Source organism: Tribolium castaneum, chromosome 1 (genome assembly GCF_031307605.1).
Source record: "Tribolium castaneum strain GA2 chromosome 1, icTriCast1.1, whole genome shotgun sequence".
Taxonomy (NCBI): domain Eukaryota; kingdom Metazoa; phylum Arthropoda; class Insecta; order Coleoptera; family Tenebrionidae; genus Tribolium; species Tribolium castaneum.
The window spans coordinates 22111356-22129070 of NC_087394.1; the positions used below are offsets into that span (position 1 = coordinate 22111356).

Genomic DNA, 17715 nt, shown 5'->3' on the forward strand with positions numbered 1-17715 from the left:
CAAAAATTCAAAAATCAAGTAGTGCGTTGTAATGCTTTCGAAAAGGGCTTTCATACGAGATGTCACTTGACATATCATTACATTTGAAAAAAAAAAAGTTAAAGGTGGCTGAGCATTTCTGACAACAGATAAACAAAAATCAGATGCACCAAATAGTAGGCAGGGAAAACTAAAAATTGACCTGTTTTGGGAATTTTTAGTAAAATCGCCTAAATCAAAGTTATAAATTTTATTCCACTTAAAAATTCCACACTGTATAGCATTTTGTAAAATTACTTTTTATCATTTTAACAGTTTTTCTCCCTTTTGTTCAAACAAGCCGGTTAGTGTTGAATTAGTTTGTATTATTTTTATTTTCATAGCAACAATTTTCATTGATATTTTGGATTGTTTAAATTGTTCGTTTCTATCACAACGAAAATAGTTCGTTACTTTAATTTTTGTTTTTATAGGTGGGTACACGTTTTAATGTTTTCTTTTCCAAATAAAAAAAAAATTGTGAAACTTTGAAAAATTGAAAATAGAAAAAATGTTTTGTTCAACTTTGTTACCTGTTAAAATTAACACACCTATTTCCGATACACCTTGTATTTTACGTTTCGAAGTGTTACAATGTTAAGCCCATTAATAATTATTTATGAACGAAAGAATACAGTGAAATCTCCTATAAGCGGACTCCGAAGGTGTCATGCTTTTTGTCCGGTTAATGGAGGGGTCCTGTACATAGTAGAAACAAACTAAAATGAATTTATTAATGAGGTAGTAGCATGATTCTATTTCGTAGAACAATACTTATCAACTATTTCTTAGAGAAAAAAGTTTTTTTTTCAAAATTTACTAAGTTTACTAATCTTGTGCAGCAACAAATCTCAAATTCACCAAAAATGTACAGTTACGAAAAAGAATGACAAATCTTTTTGATATGATATGGTTAATGTGTACGTTTGGCTGGTTTATAAACTAGCTGAACAGTTTGTAAACCAACCTGTTTATTGAAATTTATGACCTAAAAGATTTTAGTCGGACTTTTGTTGGCCGGCTCGGTTGGTAGGAGTGTCATTCTTTTTGATCGTAACTGTACCTAAAACTTTTATCCTTCAGATTTGATTTCTCAATATCTTCGACAACTCATTTTCATCCCGACAATTAATCTAGAAAGAAGAATATTTTCATTATGCGCTTTTTATAAACCAATTATAAGTTAATTGATAAATATTTTCAGTCATTTCATTCTCAAAAAACTTCACGTTTTTTTCCATGCCAATTCATCTTCATTTTTAACCATATTTGCTGCTTGGGTTTTTCCTGTTTTTTTTTGCTAACATTTCGTCCACTCAGTTTGTTTTGGGTAAACTAACACAGGTTTTATAATTTGTTTCTTTAATGTTAACAACGTTTTTTTTTAGTTTTATCTGTTACGATCACGGTGTATAAAGAATGAAATGATGTACTAACGAATGCATATAGACACCCTAACACTTAGTGCAAATAAGAAAAGAACTAGTGCAATAAATAATACACATAACTTTAAAACCTTTTTTGAAGTCTAATCTGAATCAGTTTATCCCACTTATGAGATTCCTCGAATTTTCTGACGAATTGTCGTAATAATAACTATTAATATTCGTAATACACGCGTCTATGACATGCTGTCCGCTTAAAGGAGAGATTATGTTTCCAAGGATCCAAATTGCATTGTCCGCGTCCATTTATTGGAGCGTCCGCTTAAAAGAGAACCGATACAATTAAAAATAAGTTCACAACAGGGCCAATAAAACTGTTTGTCAAAGGGGTCCGCTTATCGGAGGTGTTCGCTAATAGATATTTCAGTGTATTTGTATTTATCAGAGGAGAGTTATTGCGAAAACTTTTTCAAATGTTCGTTATCTTAAATAACCAAAAACAAATCCAGTAATTACACCAATAAATATTTACTAAAATACAAAGTAAAAACGATTATTAATTAACACTTTAAAAACGGACTTATTGGCTATAATGTTTTTCCAATTTGCAAAAAGTGGCGGGACTATGGGATTTGAAATTTTTATCGTATTGTCCTTACCTCATTACTTCATTAGCTTCAACAAATAAAAAATAATGAAAAGTACCCACGAGTAATAGATGTCAGTAATTTAATCAAGACCATTTTAAGAAGCAGCATTTTTACGATAGTGGTCAACAGTCACGTTTTTTTTGCTTTAATTTTAAAGATTAACAATATTTTTTGTGTTGAAACCTCTCTAGGGAACAGTGATCATTGATCAAAGTATCCATAGATCTTTCCATCAACGGAAAAGTATTGTAACTAATTTGTTTTGTTTTTAAACTCGCAACTAAGTCTAATTAAGATGACAAAATTGCCGAAAGCTTTCATAATTGGTGTAAAAAAGCTTTATGCACTTCTGTAGCCCAAAATGTCAACTGTGTAAACTAGTTGGCCATGAGTGAAGATCACCTCTATTTTGATTTATAATACTATTAAATGTCATTCTGGCAATAGTTTACTTCATCTTTGACATATTTTAATTATATTAAAAAATTAAGTTAGGTAAGTAGGTACTAAGTAAAACCTTACTTTATATTCAGAGGGCAGAAATCATTTGAACCTTTTTTCAAAAAGACACATTTTATTTAAAAACTACCATAATTAGAGAGAAATAATCTTCACAACTCATTATTTTTTATAAATGGGGGTCAAAAAATAGCAGGTTTGGTAACCTTTACAGTTTTATTGTAATTGTATTCAAATTTTTTGCAATGAATCCTAATTAAATCATGTGACACCTTGACGATTAGTCATTCGTTTACAAACCGATATTATAAAATACAGATTGCTACACAGGTATTAGATATCAACTTTTCATTTGAAATAACCTTGGCCATTTAACCAGACCTGTCCGCAAGAACAAGAACGTTTTTCTAAAATTAGTACACAATTAACAAAGATAAGTGTACTTTTGTTGGCACTTTTCCTACTGTGTACAAACATTCAAGCCACGTGTAAAGAAAAACGTATTTTTAATTGTTTCTGAGTTATAAAGTGAACATCTTAATTTGTAAAGCTAATGACCTCACATTTCACGTTAAAACAACATTTTTAAAGTTATGACGATAAACAAATTTGTAAACAGTTGGTTATTTTTAAAAGTAACGTGACAGACGTTATTGCTCCCAAGGATGAGATTTTTCTTAATAAAAGTGGAAGCATTTTACTTTCATTATCTTTAATGTGCGTTGTCATTATTTATACTTGTACTTGTATTACCTTTGGGAACATATATACATCCAGATACGTTTATCTTTGTGCTAATAATTTCATTTCTGAAATTCCAAAGATTTACTTAGGAAAGTTCAGTTCTTATAGAAAATAATACAATGCTGGAAAATCGATTATAACTGTAATAATTAGTTTCAAGCTTCCCAACATTCCAGAGGGGGACTAAGCTGTTGAGTAAAGTTTTAATGAATCCTAATTTCATTTGCCAATTAATTCCAGCCGTCTTCTTCCGTCGTCAGGTGGTGACGAAAAATTGAAAAAAGCATTTGGTTAATGCAGCTCATGATAAGTTTATTTGGTCGATAAACAAATTAGTTGTATGTACACCGAATCATTGTGCAAATAACTTAAAAATCGCTAAGTAATGTGCCGTGAAAGTTCTACATTTGTGTAACTTCCTTCAGTTGTTTGGCGTCGAATTTAAGATTGTGGATTTTTGAAAAGCTGCTCTTTAAACATGTGAATTTTCACGTGTAACGTATTTATAGTGGTTCTAAATTTAAGTATACATCCTTGTAAACAGCCGTCACCTTCCTGTAGACGAAATACGGATGCGAAGATATTTTCCAATGAATTTTTGTCGTAATAACTACGTCAGAAACAATAAAATAATTGGCTTTTTTCACAAAGCCTATTATCTCTCGTTTAATCTAAAGCCAAACAAATCGATTTGTATGACAAATATGGCCTCCATATTGGTATATTTAATTAATCAGAAGTTCGAAGAAGAGGCGGTCCGTTATATTGATTTTTACAACTATTTTTAGAAGTTATTTACACACTTTTGGTGCAATACACGTGTGATAATGAAAAGTTTTGTTGAAAATATTTGCTTGTTTTTTGTAAATATTTTTGGATTTTTAATTTTAATGCCTCCAGAAGTGGAGAATTTTGAACAAAACAGTAACCGTGGCTGCATCGTATGTTTACGGGACAAAATATTTGGTTTATTTAGTAAACAAAATAAAAGTACAATTAACTATCGTTTGTCTAATGTCATTGCCCCCTAAGATATTCACATCTTTTTTATTTTTACGCTTTTTTTTCGATGTTGTGTAGTAGTGAAAGGTATAAATTTTGAACTAATATACATTGTCATTAAAAGTAATTGTATTCTATTACACTTTTTCTGCAGCTTCCGTTTTAATAAATTATTATTTTTGTTGGCGTGAGGCGTGCAATCTTTTGTAAATCTGAATTTACGGATTTTCGCAAGCTTTTGAACCGTTATCATGCTGTATATCGTTTCCGTCGTCATAAATCGGCTTGGTGGTATTCAAAAATCGCCAGTTCAGGCTTGAGATCGCTGCAATTTCACTTTTTGCCAGGAGAAAACTGGTCGCTTTGATTTATTAATTAAGCTAAGCAGCAAGAGGAAGTCGTGTGAATATTTCAGAGGGTTTTGTTTTTGTTATATCCGTTCAGGTGGTGAGACGGGGGCACATATTTGAACAGTTGAAACTAGGAGGCGGCAGGTGTTTGGTGCAGTTTGTGCAACGAAGCGATGATTGCATGTTGTATGAAAGTAAAGAATTGGTTGCGGGTGATGAGCACGATGCAAGAAACCACCCATCATCGCGAATAATTGGCTCTGTAACAAGATCAAGACGTGACCGTGGTGTTCATATAAAGATCAAATCGCAGGCGAAAATACAAGCAAAAAACATTTGCGCGCCGTTAAAAATCGAAAGCGGTCTTGTAGGTTGTAAAATCTGAATTTCATATTGAGCTTTCATGTATACAACCGAAGACAACTTAAAACATTTGTTACTGGTAATTAAGAAAGTTCATCCACTTCATCTGAAGTGTTTGTTTGTAGTCAGTGGTGCACAAAGGAGCGCAACTGTTTCAAAGACTTATAAATTTTATCTCTTAAATAATCAAAGTAAATAGTAGTATGTTTTTAAATCACACGGATTTTATAAAAATGTAAACACAGACAATGTGTGTAAGTATCTTTAAAATTTGGCGCTCTATTGTGTTTTGACTGGAGTAGGTACGTACAGTCACCCAAAATGAAAATAACGCGCCTATAAACGAAACGCCTACTATGCAGCCCCGGTCCATGTCATAAAACTCAAATCATCACAGATCATAAATTAGTTTTGAGAGAAGTTCGGTATTCGATATTTCGTTTGTTATTTTTTGAAATGATTGAGATTTTTTTTTGTTAGGACAAAGGACAAATAAAACAATTGAAAATAAAAGTTCGTCGCAAATTTTCGACCCTCTGATAGAAGCTCAATTTTTTTTTGACACTTTTGTCTAAATATCCGGTTTTTTTCCTGTGTAAGACAGTTTCAACAGATTGTAAGCTTTGTTGAGTCTAATTTAAGAATAAAATGTTGTATTCAACTCGTTTTCGTCTAAATCGGTTCATTTATTTCAACTCGTGGGTGATAAACCACAATATTTCAATCGTGAAATGAAATGTCCGATTTACACTGAAACTCGTTAAATAAATAACTATTATTTGTTTGCAAATTTAATTTACTAAATTAGATTGAAGTTAATGTTAGCATTTTAGTATGTTGCACGTGGTTTAATTTATTTTTGAATGAGAAATACTCTTTTATTTTAAAAGATTTGATCAAAAAGTAGATAAAACCCACACAAGGTAGTTGATTTTTCTGCGAAACTGCATGAAAAATAAATAAACACAAAATTTGTTTATTATTAAAACTGGTGTCATTCTTGCCCTTTTAAGCCTTCTAGCTGAAAAATTACGAATTAGATCTAAATTTAATTGAATTAGCGCATTTGCTCGTTTAAAGCTCGAGAAAAAAATTGTAGAAAAAATTTTGGTTTTGTTAAACTCATTTTTTTACGAGATTTTGCCAGAGAAGGCCGAAAAAGCATAAAGTTAAGTCTAAAACTACATAATTCTTCTTTTTTTCGATTTTTAGCACATTTCCGAAGTTAATACATTTTGTGTTTGTTCGAGAGTTTAAGCACATTCTTTGTCAAAACTAAACTTTTTCGATTGATTTCGCTAACACTGCCTGGAAAATCACAAAATTTGTTTCAAATTGATGATATAATTTTAGCTTATTTTTTGACTTGCTAGGCCAAAAAACTATTAAGTTTGGTCGAAAAGTGTTATTTTTATCTTTTCTAAGCAAGTAAACAGTGTTTGAAGTTATATTTTAATTTTTTTAGGGAAACAGACTGAAAGGTCATTAAATTTTGTCGAATCAAATATTTTTCCGTATATTTTGAGTTTTGATACAGTTTACAGCCAGAAAAGAAAATATGTTTCATTATTTTGTACAAACCAAATCGAAATTTACCAAGTTAGACCGAAACTTGTATAAATTCTGCATTTCTCGAATTTTAAACAGTTTTTGAGATAAAAAAATGTTGTAAAAGTAGGTGACTATTGCGACCAGCTTTTAACCATAGACTCATTTATTGTGCAAGAATTTGTTGCGAGAATAAATTTTTGTCAAAAGTCATGTTATTTCTGCCATTCTGGAGCATTTAAGGATGTTTTGGAGCCAAAAAACTTTTTTCACATGTATGCTGTTCTGGTACAAACAATCAAAGATATAATGTTGTGTTTCTTGGAGAAGAAACTGTTGCCCATTATAGTCTTAAATTGTAACTTGGGATGTTTGCAATAAAGAACAAACTTTTAAGTAATAGCTGACGCTGTTCCCATTGTAAGCTTAAAATTATTAAAACATGGTATTCAAGATTGTGGTGTACTCTAACGTAATATGACATTATACACTGCTCAACAATTGAAGTGGATATTGAGAGAAATTCTAAATTTTGGTAATTCGTTGTATATTAAATAACAAAAAATAATTACAAAAAATAAATTTATACTCGTTCACACTCAAAATTGAAAACTGAAGAAAATTGTCCGTAAAAAACCAGCACTAGAAGTAAAACACAAAATCGAATAAAATGTAACGAAACTTAAAAGTTCTTAAATTTAAATTTTACATCATCCCTACAAAAACCTTGTACCGTGTAGGACCTCTCCTGGCTGTTAGCAGGGCTCTTATTCAATTGGAGAGACTCATTATCAAATTGTTCATAAAATCTTGAGGCATCACTTCCCAAATTCCTTGCAATGCATTAGCCAGCTCTTGTAAAGTGTCAGGAGACTGCTGGAGCTGGTTTAAATGCCTAGACATTTCGGCCCAAACATGTTCGATGCAGTTCATGTCAGGCGAACAGGGTGGCCACTCCATTCGTGTAATGCCATGGTGTCCTATGCGCTCATTCACAAATCTGGCGCGACGAGGGCGGGCATTATCGTCAATAAATACGAATCGTTTGCCTATTGCACCAAAAAATGACACAATTATCGGCTCTATCACTCTGTCTCGATAGCGGACAGCAGTCATTGTTTTATTAATTAAGACCAATAGGTCTGTGCGGCCATTAAAACATATGCCTCCCCATACGCACACTAACCCGCCACTAAAAAGAGTGGTTGGATTTTCATTATACCGTTGTTCTCTTAGCCAAAATGCTAAAAAGTGTGGAAGGAAAGAGGACAACGGTACAATGCAAATGTGATGGCTTCAACCACTCTTTTTGGTGGCGGATCAGTGTGCGTGTGAGGAGGCATATGTTTTAATGGCCGCACAGACCTATTGGTCTTGATTAATGAAGCAATGACTGCTGAGCGTTCTCGAGATAGAGTAATAGAGCCGATAATTGTACAATTTTTTGGTGCAATAGGCGAAAGATTCGTCTTTATTGATGATAATGCCCGCCCTCATCGCGTCAGAATTTTGAATAAGCGCATAGAACATCATGGCATTACACGAATGGAGTGGCCACCCTGTTCGCCTGACATGAACTGCATTGAACATGTTTGGGCCGAAATGTCTAGGCATTTAAACCAGCTCCAGCAGCCTCTTGAAACGTTACAAGAACTGGCTAATGGATTGTAAGAAATTTGGGATCGATACCTTAAGATTTTATTAATAATTTAATAATGAGTCTCTTCAATCGAGTAAAAGCCCTGCTAAGAGCCAGGGGAGGACCTACACGGTACTAGGTTTTTGTAGGGACGGTGTAAAATTTGACTTTGAGAACTTTTAAGTTTCGTTAGGTTTTATTCATTTTTTGTTTTACTTCTAGTTCTGGTTTTTCAGGGACAATTTTTTTCAGTTTTTAATTTTGAGTGTGAACGAGTATAAATTTATTTATTGTGACTGTTTTTTGTTATTGAATATACAACGAATTACCAAAATTTAGAATTTCTCTCAATATCCACTTCAATTGTTGAGCAGTGTATTTTGGTCCCACTGTACACATTCTATATCACCAATTTAAGAGTACAAATATCTGTGTCAAGTCCGCAAATAACCAATAAAAAGCCTGAGGGCCGTAAGACTGTCATCAATCATTATCTGATAAAATAGATAAAATATACTTCACCAATTGAAATTGATGTAAGGAAAAACTTTTGGGATAACTCCAGTGTTTTATTGAGATCCTTACTCTATTTGAAAGACTCGTTATCAAATCAGAAATAATAAATTTTTGAGTTATCGCCTTCTAAATTACCTCCATTTCAGTTAAACGCAAATTTCTGAAAAATAGTTAACACCCAGTTTAATTGTTGAGCACTATATTAAAATAGCAAAAAATAAAAAGCGAATATCAGGACTATGGGCTTGAAGCTAGATTTTATTTTGGGTTTTTGGGTTTATGTGTATCAACAAAATATGCTGCTGAACTGAAACGGTTGAAAAGGTAAATAGAGTACAAGATGAGAGTCAAAATAATCAATCAGATTGTATTTTTTATTAGAGGTAGTTATACATAATACCGAATGTTATGAATAACTGTGAATCAAGTTAACTATGCAATCATGACATGAAAATCTAATATGTTACTTAATATTCTGTTCTTTACCAAATGGTACCTTTCATTGTTATTTTTTTGAGTGGGTTTACAATACTTTGCCAAGGATAATTTTATAACTTAATTAATTAAAGTTAATTTTCTCTCCAGATATTTATACTCTGTATGTATGTTTAGTTATCTGAGACTGTATTAGAATTCCTTTAAGAACGCAGCAAAATCAAACCTCTGTGGGGATATTAGGTGATTTTTGAGGAGAAACTTAACGTTTCCGCATTGCTAATTTCTAATTTCCTACGTACGGTTGGTATTTCAAGAGAATGTAGGTATTATTTATATTTTTGTGTTTGTGGTTCCTGAGGTGTGTCAGAGGAAACAACGTCGTGATCGTAATGACTTATCATGTCAAAATTGAATATTCCGTTGGTGTTTTTGCATTAAATGTTTCTTGTAGTCATCATTTCACTCTTGAGCTCATCTAAACGTGATCTGGAAGGTAAGCTTCGTGAACGGCTGGAATTCGTGCCGCTCACGACTCGAAATGATGGATAATCGGTTTAAAAATCCGAAAATGAACCAAGTATTTAATTTTTTATCCCATTTCGTATAAAAAAGAAAGTCATGGGAAGATGATTTTATACCCACTAAACAATTATTCAACGTAATTGATTTGATGAAGCCGAAGCTAGGGAAGCTTTCATAAGCTCCAATTTGTGGGGTAATCCTTTGCAAACAGAGATTATGCAAACTTGCCGAATTTTATAAAATTCCACAAAACAAAGCAATTTTAAGCCGAGCAAATTGAATATTTTTTGCATGGTGAAATGTGCGTGCTGGAAAATGTACAGTGCTGGATACAAACATTGAAAAAATTGCATTTTGCATGATAAAAGCTTGGCGTGTCACTGGGGCCAGTCGATGACTCAACGACCATTTCTTTAGTCATAATGAGTGACGAGACTTGAACTTGGGAAGAGTAGTTCACGATTTTGCAATAAAGTAAGATAGAGCGTTCGCAGGAATCTGGGAAAAGCCAAAGAAATTACAAGTAAATATTTACTTTGACGTTCTATTCTTATCGATCGGGGTTCAAGTTCACATTTAAGCAGATTTGAAGCGAAAATTGCTCCCCAATTAAGGAAGGAGATATTGATCAGCCAGCGTCTCACGTTAATTACTGCAAATTTACGAAAAACGAGTAAATCATCTCGTTAAGTTGATTCCAGCCTACGAAGGACTATAACTTAGGAGACGAAACGAATCGTACGATTTTCTGTACTCAGAAAAAATAGTACGGCAAAGTAAAATGAGGGCGCTTCGAACGTTATACCGTCTCGGTGCCAAATTGTTTTAAATTAATTTAAATTCAACCAATTCATTAATTACTTGGAAAAAATGCAGAAATATTGATCTTTGCATTCTCAACAGACTGAGATAAACTGAAGACTAAAATTTTCATGAGAAATATGAGAAAAAAATTATTTAAACTTTAAAATTTGCGCTGCGTCTCGTTCTTTTCAAAACGCTGCGAATACGGTTAAAGATACAAGAAAAATGTTCAGAAGAAAGTTGTAGAGAATTAAATTTTCTTTAAAAAAGTTAGCGAGACCATAACTTGATCTTTAACTGTTTAGGCCCTAAAGATGCTCAAGCGACGGATTTCCTTCTTTTTGCCGGTGGTCAAGCATTGGAAAGTGAATTTATACCTAAACCGTTTGAGATAGAAATATGCTATCGCGGACTTTTTTGTAGAACATTTAATTCTCTATTATTTCATTGTTTACATTTTTTTGTATCTTCAACCGTATTCGCAGTGTTTTGATAAAGAGGCGACAGTGTGCAAAAAGTTATCGGTTTGAATTATCAAGTTGCGTTCCACCTGATATTTTTGCGAATACGGTTGAAGATACAAAAAAATTTGAGAAACAGGGTTGTAGAGAATTAAATTTTCTACAAAAAAGTCCGCGACACCATATTTTTATTTTCAACGGTTTGAGGGTCTTTAGTGCCTAAACAGTTGAAGATAAAGATATGGTCTTGCCGACTTTTTTAAAAGAAATTTGATTCTCTACAACTTTCTTCCGAACATTTTCTTGTATTTGTAACCACATTCGCAGCGTTTTGAAAAATATGGGGCAGAATGATAATAATAATTTATTTCTATTAATTTATGAAGATGTAGTAACAAAATTGATATGAAAAACGTCAGTATTATACACAGAAGTAACAATAATATAAAAATAATTTTAAGACATACGTCAAAAAACTTGTCTATTATAGAATTCTTTTAAAGTATATGGTTCGAGATCCAAAATCTAGTCAAATATTTTCTTTTTAAATAAATTTAAATTACAAGGTGTGCGCAGATGCACAGGTAAAGTATTGTATAGTTTTATTCCTGCATAATAACATTTTTTCCGTCAGCGTAAGTTTGTGTCTTGGATACTCTAAGTCTACTTTGCGAGTGTTGTACTTATGGTCGTTAGTGACATTAAATAGTAGATTCTGTTTAAAGAAAAATAAAAGTAATCTACATATGTGTAAACCAGTTACTGTCAAGAAGTTATTGCTTTTAAAGATATTCCTACAAGTTTCATTATATTTTAAGTTAAACATAGTTCTTATGACTTGTTTTTGAGCAACAAATACTTTTGATATCTTTCTACTTTGCCGTCAAAATATTATATTATACCCGCTTAGTAATGATTGAAAGTTTGCGAAGTATACTATTCTTAGTTGTTCAATGTTAACATATTTTTTTTAAAACACGTATTGTAAAATGTATTTTTTTTAATAAATTATGTATATGATTAGTCCAGCTTAACTTATGGTCAATGCATATTCCCAAAATATTATTTTTTTTATTAATCCAATTTCTTTAGATGATATTACAATTTTATTCTGTTTCTCTGTATTCTTGTGATTACATATTGCAAAATGAATGCCGTAGGTTTTTTCAAAATTTACCACTAATTTATTTTCTTCAGTCCAGTTTATTACCTTATTCATGCATATCTTTGCTTTTTTCATTATATCTGGCATATTTTCACCCCAAATTAATATGATTGTGTCATCAGCAAAGTTAACTGCACTATTGATGTCTCTGGCTGTTAAAATGTTTAATAGGTTGTTTATATAAATTACGAAAAATAAAGGCCCTAGTATACTACCTTGAGGTACACCTTGTTTAATTAGAAGTTTATTTGATGTATATATATATATATACATCAAATTTTTTCTTCTAATTTCTTTTCTTCTAATTTATTTAACAGAGCATTAGTGAAGCTAAATATAGCTTAGTCAACAGCTGAAATTTCATTAAAAAGTTAGTAATTCTGGAAGATATAACAGTTACAAAAATTTTAGAAAACGATGCCAGCAGTCTTATTGGCCTATAATTTGATATTAATGTTGGGGTCACCTTTTTTATATATAGGACGAACTTGCGCTCGTTTTAATTGTTCTGGGAATGCAAATTGATAAAAGTTTGAATTTTTTAAAAATATAGTTTAAGATATGATTTTTGCATTATTTGCATCTCTTATTATTGAGAATTTAATGCTCCATCTGCCTGTATTTTTTTTATTCGTCTTGTGCTAACCGTTTTTTAATTACAACTATTTTTATAAATTTATTGCTCTGAATACTTAGACGGTAATGGAACACCAGCGCCTCTGGCGACATTAACGGAACTATCGAAGACGGGGACGTTTTATTTGTACGTCGTTTCATCTCCTAAGTTTTGGATATCCGTATTCCAGCCTTAACTTTGTGGCCTATTTACGATTAATAAATGCAACCTTTAGCCCACGTGCGAAAATTTCAAACGCGAGGGAACTCCCATCAAAATTCAAAACAACGTTCTTGGCCACAAGGAAGATCAAATGCATTGCATAAGAATGTTCTCACTCTCACCACTTTTACCTTTCTTTTTACGATTGCATACAATAGCGAAACGAAGATCGTGGTATTCGAACCGACTATTAATACTAATTAGAAGCTAATTGGGTTCGAGAGGACCGGTGCAAATGCAACTCGGCGCTATAATAATATGGGACAAATATTTCGTAATAAATTGCGCAACGATTTGTTAAATCAACGTCGACATATTCTCGTTATGAAACGAGCCGACAACTTTCGGAATTGTCTTGTTTTTGAGAAACGGTTCGCCAAATAGAGTCTACTCTGGCCGAAGAACGGAACCTTGAAGGTTCAAACACCTACCTCCGCGAGTGGAACATACAAGAGAGTATTTTTTGAGAAAGGTTAACAACACATCCAGCGTGTAGGTCAACAAGTTGACTAATAAGCGGCGATTTGACACGACATGGCCTGGTGTTCTTATCACCGATTGAAAAGTATAGGGAGTTCAGGACGCCCACTTTTTCACCGGTTTAGTTTCATTTCGTAATTGTCGTAAACAATCAGTTTTGGGGGAGTATTCCGGTCCCATTGTGATACTAAAATTATCATTTATTTGTTATCACTTAGTGCAGGCTTGTTTGTTTCAAAATTATCATGTTTTTAACAGAATCTGCTGCATGTGGCGTGGATTCATTTCTTTGTCGGTTGGAAACCAAGAATTTCTGCAACTTCAGTTGAAGTAATCAAATGGATTTCGATTTATGGTAATGACACACAAACACGTCATACCTCATGCATATGGGTGTCGAAAGAAATTACAACTGTTCAATTAGTTAATAAAACCCGACATGTACAGGGTGATGCATTTTGGATGTCCGAATAGACGATCTCCGAAACTAAGAGGTTTAGAGAAAAATGAGTGACACATTCTCGGGTTCTTTTTTTGAGAAAATAATTTTGGTCAAAACCGCATCCCCCTATCGTCTTTTGTTTTCGACTTATAAACAAAAGTCGACATTTTTAGCGAAATCTTAAACAATTTATATCTTCCTTATTGTAAAAGATACATTTGAAACATAGACATATAAACGCACTTTTTTACGGAGAATTTGGTAATGTTATCAGCGATTTTTTCTAATCATTCGTTTAGCTGTAAGGACATAAAGTTGTATTTTTTTAAATAGGAATCATAGTTGGCTATGACATTTTTGAAAAGTTTATTTTTTTTCTGATTTCATGCGTCTATTTGTGTAATACATTATTTTTAAATTATTAAAAAAAAAATTTCGCTTTTTTATAGTAGGCCATGAAAAAATTTTGGATTTTTAATTCAAACTATGAAAAATGTATTACTCAACAAGTATTTATAATTTAACGATTTTTTAAACACTAATTAATCAAAAACTGCATAATAAATAAATATTAGATCAAATTATTGCGATTAATAAAAATTATTTGTTTTTAGATTTAAAATGGCAAGCTTACATTGTCATTCTATTCTCTAATTAAACATGAAATGTTGGAAAAAAAGAAAGATTTATTAATTGTATGATTGCTTGTAAATAAAATTTTATTTTACCAAAAAATATCAATCCAAACACCAAAATCAAATCCCATCTGCGGTAAAAAAATTCTTAACATTATCAACGTCACCTCCATTGCACCATTGCACTAAATCATAAAAAAGTATCATCAAATAGTAAGTGACGCATCGTTTTAATTTTTTTTGCACATTTTTTATGTAATTAAAATCGCATAATTTGTTTAATTGAAAATAAATTTAACAGATTATTTTGATAATTTTACATTTTTTAAATTAAATTTTTCACAAAATTTCTAGATTATTCACACTTTTTATGTGAAATAATTTTTGCATGGCCTACTACTTTAAAATATTTTAAATATATTTTTATTAAAAGTATATAAAAATATCAAATTGTATTTATATTGTTTTCAGTTCAGAAAAAAATAAGCTTTTCGAAAATGTCATAGCTAACTATGATTCCTATTTAAAAAATACAACTTTATGTTATTACACTTAAACGAACGGTTAAAAAAAATCGCTGATAAAATTACTAAATTCTCCGTAAAAAAGTGCCTTTATAATGTCTTTGTTTCAGATATGTATCTTTTATAATAAGGAAGATATGAATTTTTGAAGATTTAGCTAAAAAAATAAAAAATCGAAAACAAAAGACGATAGCGAGATGCGGTTTTGACCAAAATTATTTTCTTAAAAAACGGACCCGAGAATGTGTCATTCGTTTTTCTCTAAACCTTTTGGTTTCGGAGATCCCCTATTCGGACATCCAAAATACAGCACCCTGTACATTTTTACCTCTTCATTATTTAGGTTTTGACCCGTGGAATGAATTTGTGGCTTGGAAAATCGGAAAAAACCGTCGAGGGTTTTATTTTTGCGAAACGCTGAAATGGAATGTGTTTCAATTACGTTTACGCATGGATGAAAATAAACTGAGCTACAAAATTGCATTTGCACGTTTCTGTATTAAAATTTTTATTGCGGTCGGTTTTTGACATGTTAAGATTTACGTGTTCTACTAATGGGCTACTAACAATAAAATTATTTACGTCAGTTAATAACGAGTGTTGGAAACAATATATTTGCAGTTAGTAAAAAATGGAATATTGACGTAATAAGAAAGTTTTTCACAGGGGAACAATGCATGGAAGTGATAAGGAATTTCTCCATTCCATCATCCGCAATATTTGTTTGTTTAATGAGGGCCGATGATACGAAGATGGATTCCTTTATTTGGGCGATTAAAGTGTCATTAGAAAATTAATTTAATTATGTTTTGCGGAAAGTGCAAATTGTGGGAATTAGCAGTTTTTGTGTGCATTGCATTTCAATAACCCCGTTAAAACTGCCAGTTTATTATAAATATTTACCCACTTTCTACTTATTAAGTCTTGTCTGACCGTGAGACTTATTTAGCATCATTCTAAAAGTGCACAAACGAAAAATGAAGCTTGACTCGTAGATTGACCCAGACGATTGTTAATTGTCGTTTGTTATATCAGTGTAGGTCACATCCGTCTGCACCAACACATCACTGAAAAAAATTATTAAAAATCCAGATTTGCTGCAATATGGAGGACTATAACTTAGGAGGCGAACCGAATCGCCGGATTTTCTGAACTCAAAAAAAAATAGTACTGCAATTTATTAATTACTATGACCAGAAAAGATTATTGGTTAGTTAGGGCAGGGAGTAATTAAAATTTATATTTTCCGCGACGTTTCGATTTTTTATTAAATCTTTTTTTGTTGACTTTCGGAAATGTTTAACATACCTTCAATAATTATACGTCTGCTTGAAGTTAACATGGCACAAACACTGACTTTTTTTGGTCACACAGCCAAAATTGGAAATACGAAATTATTAAAAGTTACTAAGTGTACTCAAAATATTTGTTAAACATTTACAAAAGTCAACATACCTCTTAATGGCAATATGAATATGAAATTTAAAAAAACTAACAATTAGTATTACAATTCGAAGATAAAAAATGCACATGACAATATGAAATATAAAAAAATTATTTAAAGATTACCTACACAACAGATTATTTTTTTTTAATTTTCACATTACAATGGATTTAATAGAATAATTTAATTTTGATTTTTTTCCTAATTTTATGTTACTTGGTATCTGGAATTTTTGTAATAGTGTTAAAATTTTAATAATATCTACTACCACTAAACGTAATATTTTTGAGATGATATACATCATGAAAAGTGGTAGTAAATGTATGAATATCTGTGAAGAGACTGCCAGTTTGGGTCAATCATATGCAGGGTTTATTAAACAAATTCCAGATACCAACTAACAAAATTAGGCAAAAAATTAAAATAAAAATAATTTATCTGTGTATGCAATTTTTATATTAGTTTTTTTTGTGTCATATTGTTACGTGCATTTTTTTAACTTCGGATTGTAATAATTGTTATTTTTTTAATTTCATATTCTTATTGCCATGTTGACTTTTGTAAATGTTTAACAAATATTTTGAGCACACTTAGTAACTGTTAGTAATTTCGTATATTGGATATTGGATGTGACCAAAAAAAGTCACTGGAAAAGACTGGCGACTAAAATTTTTTATAAGAGACGTGAGAAAAGAATTGTTTAAAATTTGCACTTCGTCTCGTATTTTTCAAGACTTTGCTATGTTAGGAAGAAATTTGTAGAGAATTAAATTTTATTTAAAAAAGTTTCCGAGACCATAATATCTCTATCGTCAACGGTTTGGGCCCTAAAGACGCTGAAACAACGGATTCGTTTTATTTTATCAATGGTTAAGTAACGGAAAGTTGATTTATACCTAAACTGTGGAAGTTATAAATATGGTGTCGCGGACTTCTTTGTAGGAAATTTAATTCTCTACAACTTTCTTCCTAACATCTTTCTTGCATCTCTAATCGCATTTGCAGCGTTTTGAAAAGTATGGGGCAGAGTGCAAATTGGTAAAAGTTGAATTTTTTTTAAATAAATTTAATGTACTATATGCTTGTATTTTTTTGTGTACTTTATGTTAACCGTTAAACAAATACAATCATTTTTTCAATATCATTGCCCTGAAAATTTAGGCGTTGATAGAACAACTGCGCTCTCTGGCGACATTAACGGAAGTATCGAGGACGGGAACGTTTTATTTGTACGTCGTTTCATATCCTAACCTTTAGGTATTCGTAGTCAAGATCAAAGTTTATTTTA

The 17715-nt window shown here is 31.6% G+C and overlaps 1 protein-coding gene across 3 annotated transcripts in view; it reads left to right on the forward strand.

The window, feature by feature from the left end:
* Positions 1 to 17715, forward strand: part of LOC654860 (phosphatidylinositol-binding clathrin assembly protein LAP) — a 40059-nt gene that overhangs the window by 1980 nt on the left and 20364 nt on the right. The gene's annotated exons all lie outside the window — the stretch shown is intronic.